Genomic DNA, 9,312 nt, shown 5'->3' on the forward strand with positions numbered 1-9,312 from the left:
ACTTCCTGTGAGACTGGAAAACCTGGACTTCTAAAGCCCACTCTACTCTACTCCACTGCCCCAGAGATAGACAGGAAGTGGCTAAAAATAGCCTGAATCAAAGGTATGTTATTGAAGCGTAATGAGAAGGATGTGCTGTTGTAACACTGAACTTTTCCTGGACATTCCTGAGCGTTTTCTCATGTGAAAGCTTGGGAGAGAGCCCTGGCGGCACTGAGGGACACGTTTATTTTCCTTTCAGGTTCAACACACACTGGTTCAGGCCTCTGTAGCGCGGTGGTGGTTATACAGGCCCTCAGTGGTTGGTTAGGGGGAGGTTTTCTCCAATACATTCACCTCCTCTCTTGTCTTCTTCTATTGCATATATGTGAAGAAAATATGAAATATAAAGGCATGCAATAGATTTTGAAATTGTGCCATCTCTGTAGCTCCACCTTACTCTGGCGGTGGAGCGCTCCCAGTTGACTTTATTCTGGTTTCACTTACGAAAGATCAATCTATTTTCAAAACATTTGTATCATTTGTATTACTATTGTTTCATATGTTCTCAGTTCCGTTGATTGCTTTGTATGGACTTCTGTGTGTGTGTGTGTGTGTGTGTGTGTGTGTGTGTGTGTGTGTGTGTGTGTGTGTGTGTGTGTGTGTGTGTGTGTGTGTGTGTGTGTGTGTGTGTGTGTGTGTGTGTGTGTGTGTGTGTGTGTGTGTGTGTGTGTGTGTGTGTGTGTGTGTGTGTGTGTGTGTGTGCACGCGCGTGTGTGTTTGTACGTGTGTGAGAGAGAGAGTGTATGTGTGTGTTTGTGTGTTTGTGTGTGTGTGCATGCAGGCATGTGTGCTAACGCGTACTGTAAATGTCTGCATAGCACCTGAGCGAGCTGTGCTTAATGAACGGAAACCTTGTAAAATTAACTTCATTACAGCGATTCAAATAAAAACAGCCTGAAAAGCTCCTCTGAATTTACTCCTTTGGAGGCCCAGCAGGCAGCGTAATTTGGGCCTGGCCTCTCCTTTTCATCATTCACAAATTAAATGCAGAGAATCTGATTAGAATTTTGCCTTCAAGATATATACACAAATATGAAATGTTTGATGAGATCTTTCGGGGTGATCTTCGACTCTTTGTTCAGAATATTTCATATGCATATTTATTTCTCTCCAAGACCCAAGAGGAGTTAAGAAAATGTTGAGCACACATTTCTTCTGTGGTTCATTTACTGCAATTACAAACACATGGCACCATTGGGGGTAAAGGCAGGTTCAGTACATCACTCAACATGTACAACACATTGCAGGCAGTCTTCAAAAATCCTTAGCCTACCCACACAACGTACCTGCCTCCCTGCTCTGATGATCAACTGTGTGTGTGTGCATACGCGCCCCCACACACAGTTTGCCAGCGAAGCGTGTGTGTGTGCGTGTGTGTGCGTGTGCTATGTTTCTGAGAGAGACAGAGGGGAAATCATGGACAATGATAAAAAAATATAAATATCCAATGGTCTAGAAATATACAATACCAGTCAAAAGTTTGGACACACGTACTCAAGAGTGTTTCTTTATTTGTTTGACTATTTTCTACATTGTAGAATAGTAGTAAAGACTTCAAAACTATGAAATAACACACATGGAATCATGTAGTAACCAAAAAAGTGTTAAACAAATCAAAATATATTTTAGATTTTAGATTCTTCAAAGCAGCCACCCTTTGACTTGATGACAGCCTTGCACACTCTCAACCAGCTTCACCTATAATTATTTTACAACAGCCTTTAAAAAAAATGTTTTTATAAAAAAAGATTTAACCTTGATTTAACTAGGCAAGTCAGTTAAGAACAAATTCTTATTTACAATGATGGCCTACCAAAAGGTAAAAGGCCTCCTGCTGGGATGGGGGCTGGGATTAAAAATAAGAGAGACACCACAGCACTACATAAAGAGAGACCTAAGACAACAACATAGTACTGTAGCAACACCACATGGCAGCAGCACAACATGGTAGCAGAACAAAATGTGGTACAAACATTATTGGCACAGAAAACAGCACAAAGGGCAAGAAGGTAGAGACAACAATACATCACGCGAAGCAGCCACAACTGTCAGTAAGCGTGTCTATGATTGAGTTTGAATGAAGAGATGTAGATAAAACTGTCCAGTTTGAGTGTTTTTTGCGGCTCATTCTATACGCTAGCTGCAGCGAACTGAAAAGAGGAGTGACCCAGGGATGTGTGTGCTTTATAACAAAATGTGACTGGCAGAACGGGTGTTGTATGCGGAGGATGAGGGCTGCAGTAAGTGTCTCAGATAGGGGGGAGGGAAGCCTAAGAGGGTTTTATAAATAAGCATCAACCAGTGGGTCTTGCGACGGGTATACCGAGATGACCAGTTTACAGAGGAGTATAGAGTGCAGTGATGTGTCCTATGAGGAGCATTGGTGGTAAATCTGATAGCTGAATAGTAAATAACATCTAGTTGGCTGCTTTTCCTTCGCCCTGCAGTCCAACTCATCTCAAACCATCTCAATTGGGTTGAGGTCAGGTGATTGCTGAGGCCAGGTCATCTGACGCAGCATTCCATCACTCTCCTTGGTCAAATAGCCCTTACACAGCCTGGGGGTGTGTTGTGTCATTGTCCTGTTGAAAAACAAATGATAGTCCCACTAAGCGCAAACCAGATGGGATGGCGTATCGCTGCAGAACGCTGTGGTAGCCATGCTGGTTAAGTGTGCCTTGAATTCTAAAGAAATCACAGACAGTGTCACGAGCAAAGCACCCCCATACCATCACACCTCCTCCTCAATACTTCACGGTGGGAACCACACAGGAAAAGAACCACACATTCCACTGTTCTAATGTCCATTGCCTATGTTTCTTGGCCATAATATGGACTTGGTCTTTAACCAAATAGGGCTATCTTCTGTATACCACACACACCTACCTTTTCACAACACAGCTGATTGGCTCAAACGCATTAAGAATGAAAGAAATTCCACAAATGAACTTTTAACAAGGCACACCTGTTAATTGAAATGCATTCCAGGTGACTACCTTATGAAGCTGGTTGAGAGAGTGCCAAGAGTGTGCAAAGCTGTCATCAAGGCAAAGGGCGGCTACTCTTCTTTGCTACCACGTGTTATTTCCTAGTTTTGACGTCTTCACTCTTATTCTACAATGTAGAAAATAGTTGTAAAACAATGTAAAGCCTTGAATGAGTAGGTTTGTCAAAACTTTTGAATGGTACTGTATGTTTGCACTAACATGTTTGTTAGAACTAATTCACAGTGGATTTAGGCTGTATTATTCATACCTAACAGTAGGCCTTTCTCTTGTCACCTTCAGGTTTCCGCTGAGATACAGGTAGACCTTAATGTTCTCCTGCAAGATAGTGAATGAGATCCAAGTCAAATTACCATGGACTCCTTCCATCCACCAGAGGAGAGGTAGTACTGTACAGTCAGTGAGAGAGAGACCAAAACATCTGGTGCCCTCCTTGTGAAATTAGTTCAAAGCTTTTCAGCTCCTTGATTATTTAAACATTGTTTGAGCCAAATTAGGCACCCTTTTATTCCACAGTGGAAAGCACAGTGTAACTCCCCTCGCTCGAACAGCCCTCTAAATAAAGAGACAGAAAAAAAGAAAAGAAAAGCTGTGCTTCTGTGAAGGGTTTGTTTTTTCTTTCGAATCTATCATCAGACGTCACGTTGTTGCAAGGACTCTTTGACGGCGCCATGACTTTGATGTGGAAAGTCTGAGGAAAGAATAAGTCAAACCTATGAGATTTCGTGGCGACTGTGTACAGTGTCTCCCACACTACTTTGTTTTTGTTAATGTAATATGCCCTTATTTGACTTTGTGATCTCTGCTGCAACGAAAGATCTTTACCAATCAAATAACACAAAAGGAAATAGTTATTGTAAATTGTTTTAAACTCAGATGCATTTTTTTTTTACAGTTCCATATAGAGACAAACAGGAGATACGAGTTCCATCAAACAGTAGCGTTAACATAGCGTTACTGTACCATGTCACATATGGTCAATGTGATGGGACTGCTAAGGTTGCACCTCGCCTACTCTGCTATCAGAGTGAAGTCTTTTCAGAATGTGAACAACCTAGCAGTCTGTGTGTGGTTGGGGCCACATATCAGTTTTATATGCCATCCTTTTGTTGTTATTGTTTGCACAACAGTTGGACTGAGACTCACACGGAGCTGGCGTCTTTCTTCAGGGATTTGTTTTTAAATTGTCCTGTAGTGCTCGCAATGTGGGAAAGGTCTGTCCTCTCCCCTTCCTTGTTGTTTGATGTGTTCCAGCCTGATGTCAAGATGAGAGCCAGTGTGCGTGCAGCAGAGGAGCATTCGCTTGCATGAGTTCGTGTTTATTGCCTGTGCTCTGTATGATTCTGTATTTGCTGCAGAAAAATGTGAATACATCTATGCCCGACTGTGCACAGTTTGGGGTGTGTGTGCGTTTGCTCATGTGTATTCTATTCTCCGATCACTGATCAGCGCCTAGAGCGTGACTCCTCTGCCTCTCTTCCTGCTCTCTGTTGGTTGACTGACATTCCTTTGCCGTTTTGTTTCTGGACAGGAAGTGGATCTGCTGCCAAAAATGATTAGAAGCCAGGGAAAGCATAACAGAAAGCATAACATCTCCAGCGTCTCAACAGTATGCTCTGGGTGTGCTCAAGGCCTGCCCTGCGCTATGTCCAACATGTGAGAAACTGTATTGTTTGATACATTTTAGATGCAACTGGCAGTCAGGGTTAGAAGTTCTTTGCTGCATGGCCTACCCCAGAACTCTTGTCATGAGAATATACAGTATGAAAGGGGTGGAGTTTGAAATGACTACTATGCATATTATGTCAAAAAAGAAAACGCTCTCAACTTGACGGGCTAGAGCCTATTCACTAGCATTGTGGTAAATAGGTGGCTAGATATTGCATATAACATTTTTTTTTTTATCATCGGTCCAACTGGGTGAAGACCTCTGTACTTCCATACTTTCATCACAACCAGCACTGTAGTGGAATTCACTAGTTGGCAGAGTAAAAGATCTTCTTCCTATGTTACACTTTGTATGGCAGAGATACTCAACAAGTCTTCTTGGCACTATCCGCCCTGCCATCAATGACCATTCACATCAAGAGTTTTTAAAAGAAAGCTAATTATGATCCACTGCACAAATAACATTAGCAATTTATCTATTGCTTACATTATATCCTGAGTGTGTGTCCTGTTCACAGCGTGGGTTTGGAGTTTGAACATAGTCCAAAGAAACTTGGCAATACTCACAACTTGATTATTAATATCCCACTAGGCCTGAAAAAAAGAAACTTCCTGTCAAATAATGTTGCCATAGCATCTCAAGTTGACACATCAGTCAAACTCTCGTTGGCACAGCCAATACGGCTCCACAGTGCATTGTTGTTAATCACCTCTTTCAGGAGAGCCAAAAGTCCTAACCATTCATTATATTTCAATTTATGGTTTTCCTTTCATTTCCCCTTTATTTTCCCTTCTTCAACTCGAATGGGGGAAACAATCTGGATTCTGTAGAGAGAAAGAACGTCAGTTTGGTGAAGCAGGATGTGTCTTGCTGGGATCTCAATATGACATTGTGGGGCACAGCTGACTGTAGCCACTCTAAAGTATTTTCTCACACATTGTCAAATTAAAATCGTAGTTTTGACAGCGTCCGTTGCTCGGCAGTGGTAATACGCTAATCTTTCCTCGTATTTAGTGTAAACCATTTTAAAATGGTGGTTGAGGAGAGGACTGATCCCCATATTTGTGCAGGACATGTGCAAGAAGTGTTCTCGACTTAACACAATGTAATTACTGTAAGTTGTTTTGTTTATACAGAAATGTCATCTGCTGTTGATTACAAACCAGACACATTTCCACAATGTGTTAAAGAGAAAAAAGTGTACTTATGGATGGGTAAATCATTAGGATTACTGAAGGACTGTAACTCACACAAGAATGTCAACCACATCAAATACGTAAGACACTTTGTTTTTATTGCCTAAATCATATCCATCACTCAGTTATTTATTGTGTTTAACCATGTTTTTTTCAACAGGGATGTATGAAATAATCTCCCTCCTCCCAGTGGATATATTGAGTATGAAAAGTGACAACCTCTTCAGTTGAATATACCTTCATGCCCTCTATGTCTTTCGCATGACATTATATAGTGCCACACAGAGTATGGAAACAGACTACCTTTCCAACAGTCCAATGCAGTTGAAGAGATGGCAGTCCATGCGATCAGACAGAACATATCAAGGGGCTGAGGTAGTTGTTTGATGGATTTCATTCAGAGGAGGGTGAGAGTTTCTGAGTTGTCCCTGGGAGTCCGTGTATTCCCCATGCACAAAGACAGACTGGGTGGATTCTCAGCCAAGGAATACACGTTATAGACTCAAATAATCGTAAATTGAGAATGTCACCTAGGGGCAGAGGCAATTTTATTATTGTTAGTGGAGCTGTTGAGTGGGACTGAAGTTCTATCCCCTCGGGAATCCTATATTTCCCAAGTGCTAGAATCCGGCTAGAATCCGTCTGTGTACCGCGCCGTGCAGGGTGGGAGGAAAAGGAGCAACGCCAAAAACGTTTCCCAGTCTATCCCTTTGATTGATAGCAGATGGTAAACAACATATCCATAAACAAGACAAAACTGTTTTTATCTTCTTCTTTTTTTCCTACCATTTCAACTGTCTAAAAGTGATGCCCAAAATAGAGGAGCCTGCATTCTTTATTTTGGGCTTAATCCTTCATTTATTATAAACAGGTGCACGCCTGTAATGCCTTACAAATATAATTTAGTTCAAGAGAAAAGTGTGAACTAGTTTGATCATTACAAAGTCTGGCACAGAGAGATGTGTTTGGCATTCATCCACTTTCTACCGGATGTACTGTATAGGCCTATGAGTGAAGGGAAAACCTGTACTGTCCACGAAATTGAAAGATTGACTGCTGGAATTCCCTATCAAGCTGATCCTTTCATTTTGCCCACACAGAGTTAAGGCCAATAGACAAAGCAAACATTCATATATTCCAATTAGATTTGTTACACTTGACTGGCTGCACTGTGCATAGGAGTCAGAGGACCTATTTATCCCCTCTGTTTTACATTTTTGTTTGTGTCTGCAAATTAACTTAGCATGAGTGATTCTTTTTTTTACTTCACTTTGCTAATTACCAGATATAAAATAATTTATTTCAGATGTACGCTGCTCATGTGTGTACTTCAATGACTCCAGAACCACTATCACAGAGTTGCTTGTACTGCACGTGTATGTCATGCAAATTGACCCAGACCCAATTATTCAAATACTGTACATAGTTTGGACCTTTGAGTCGGTGGGCAAGACAAAAACTGAAGTCAACTAATACAAGGGCATCAGAGTAATTCTAAAGTAGACCTATAGGCAATTAGTGAGTCAAGAAACATTTTTACATAAATGGCTTAAAGTCCAAATGTAGAGAGCCCATTTCCATTGTCAAGTACGGATTAAAGACAACAGTTAATAACCTAGCCAGGCTTCCGAGCTAAGAGCCCAGACCGGGAACTCCTGTTGTGTGATTTGTGAACGTAGACCCAACTCTCATAGCAGTGTGTCAGACAATTTTTCAGTGTAAATAGACTCCTTTGGAGTAAGGTAAACCACAAACAAGTGCCGTCAACTCCACACAGGTTAGCTAAAGGTCAGCCAAGCCACAGGACAATATTCAAACAGACCACAGTCCAAATTCTATGTCAGATGAGAACCCATCAGAAAAAAAAATCTCAGATTTGGTCAGTGCTAAAATGAACCTTTCTATGGAGAACAGGCTCGCAGCTCGTCAATGCTATAAATGTGTTCATAACTATTTGTGACTATTTGCATCTATCAAAACCACAGCAACATTTGAAGCCACATTATTACTTCAGGGAATGCTCTAATTCAACCTACTATTTTTTCTAAATCCTCACAAGCTTGTGAATCTATGATGAAATGAAACATTCTTCAAGATGGAATCCCACTTCCCGCAATGTAAACATAGAAAATAGCTGTACACATAAGGCTTGTGAGGCCATAAAAGTGTAAAAAGTATCTACAACTGGATTCTATATCAAGTATTTCTCATTTCTCTGCAACTCTTTTATAAAAAAAGATCTGTAATATATTTTTCTTGGATGGGATCTCTCTCCATAGTACAGTGTTTATTTACACAGCATCTCTTTTTTTTGTCTCTGTAACTAACCAAAAGGTTTCTGCTGTTGCTTTGGCAGGCAGGGCTTCAGCCCACTCCACCCGACCACAGGGCCTAAGAGCATGGGTGTGACTGGCTCACAGCTCAGCCTCGCCTCCCTCTCTCCTGGATCCTCCAGCCCAGGAGCAAACCTGTGGCTTGGCATCATGCTATGCTGTTAGTTATACCCCAACGGTACCCCATATATGGATATTTTATTGAGGTGTCCACAGAATGACATATGTATTGTCGATAACACAAGCTGTGAAGCTTGTGGATAGGGTCGCCTTTGTTGATGTTTGTTGATGTTTCATGACACTTTTATGTCACCTATGTGGATACAGGCATCCCTTTGGAATTTGTGGTTGAGTGGAACAATTGAGCGGTGAGGGGAAAATAGAACCGTAATTAAAGAGTAAATTCAGCTACCCTATGATTTTAGAATAAAGAAAAGCAGAGGAACTATTTCGACGTAAGTTACTGAGGCTGTATAAAGCGAATCAAGCTCGCATGGAGCCAATACGGAGCCAATGCAACTGGTAATGCCACATGTTTTAAAAACAGTCTATTCTAAGTTTGTGAAACAGTGAAATCTTGCATCCTGTTCCTATGGTGGTTCTAATTTTGTAGATACGAACAGAGGGCATGTAAGTTCAAGCAAGCTAAAATCATTAATAGAAACTGGGTTAATATTTAACACACTCACTGTATATATCCATGCTTTGACATCTGTACTACATACTCCTGACGTCTGTACTACCCCCCCACGTCACACGATCGCACGCGCGCGCGCGCACACACACACACACACACACACACACACACACACACACACACACACACACACACACACACACACACACACACACACACACACACACACACACACACACACACACACACACACACACATCAGTCAGGAAGTTAAAGCTTGTTCGCAAATGGGTCTTTCAAAAGGACAATGACCCCAAGCATACTTCCAAAGTTGTGGCAAAATGTCTTAAGGACAACAAAGTCAAGGTATTGGAGTGGCTATCACAACGCTCTGACCTCCATCCCATAGAAAATTTGTGGGCAGAACTGA

At 41.5% G+C, this 9,312-nt stretch overlaps 1 long non-coding RNA gene across 2 annotated transcripts in view; it reads left to right on the top strand.

The window, feature by feature from the left end:
• LOC124043936 overlaps positions 1-9,101 on the top strand; it is a 53,254-nt gene extending 44,153 nt beyond the window's left edge. For both annotated transcript variants that reach the window (XR_006840410.1, XR_006840411.1), the window contains one exon: positions 8,269-9,101. This is a non-coding gene — a long non-coding RNA (uncharacterized LOC124043936). The remainder of the gene's footprint in view (positions 1-8,268) is intronic.
• The last annotated feature ends 211 nt before the right edge of the window (positions 9,102-9,312 follow it).

Source organism: Oncorhynchus gorbuscha, linkage group LG09, assembly GCF_021184085.1.
Source record: "Oncorhynchus gorbuscha isolate QuinsamMale2020 ecotype Even-year linkage group LG09, OgorEven_v1.0, whole genome shotgun sequence".
NCBI classification, from domain to species: Eukaryota; Metazoa; Chordata; class Actinopteri; order Salmoniformes; family Salmonidae; genus Oncorhynchus; species Oncorhynchus gorbuscha.